Below are 890 nucleotides of genomic sequence, written 5' to 3'. Positions count from 1 at the left end.
AAAAAAAAAAAAAAAAAAAAAAAAGTAGCTGGGCAAGGCGCCTGCGCCTATAGTCCCAGCTACTCAGAAAGCTGAGGCAGGAGAATTGCTTGAACCCGGGAGGTGGAGATTGCAGTGAGCTAAGATCGTGCCACTGTGCTGCAGCCTCGGGGACAGAGCGAGACTCTGTCTCCAAAACAACAATAAAACTACTTGTATTTGTGTGTGTCTCTGTGTGTCAAGCACTGATATTTGTAATATTATTATGTGGATTTTTCTGTGATTTTTAAACATGTTGCTATAACACAGTAATTTTCTATATTTATTAAGCTAAAGATAAGGTATGTTTACAAATGTAAAGCTATTTGTAAAACTGCAAAGCATTTAGTACATGTATAGTAAATACATACAATCCATATTTGAACAGAATTTTAAGCAATTGTCATATATCAATCTCCTATCAAGCTCTGAATGATAAACGAATGCACTTCTAACATGTTTTAAATTTTTTTTGCTATTTATCATGTAGTTGTAATTAATAAGTGAATAACAAATCAATGAGCAACTTACAAGTGCCAATAAATTATGACAATAACAAAATGAAGGACCAGACGGAGGTGGGAGTGGGATTGTGCAGATATGTCTGCCTTTCCAATGTTTCACATGAGGCTTAACACACTGTCAATAGTCAATAAATGTTAAACAATCATAATACTGGGTACCATCTGCAGGCCAATTTCTAAGTGATAGAAACGTACAGGATTGACAGCTCTAAAAGCCGAACGCTCTAATTACTCCTAACTTGTACAGCATTTCTTAGCTCAGTTAATATGATAAATATTATTTCAATCACTCAGGCAAAAAGCCCCCATTTTCCTTAAAACCACTTTCTTCATTATCATTTGCAAACC

This window comes from Rhinopithecus bieti, unplaced genomic scaffold, assembly GCF_001698545.2.
Source record: "Rhinopithecus bieti isolate Rb0 unplaced genomic scaffold, ASM169854v2 scaffold_5626, whole genome shotgun sequence".
Classification (NCBI taxonomy): domain Eukaryota; kingdom Metazoa; phylum Chordata; class Mammalia; order Primates; family Cercopithecidae; genus Rhinopithecus; species Rhinopithecus bieti.
The sequence above is the reverse complement of the archived record's forward strand: the minus strand, read 5'-3'. Positions refer to the sequence as shown.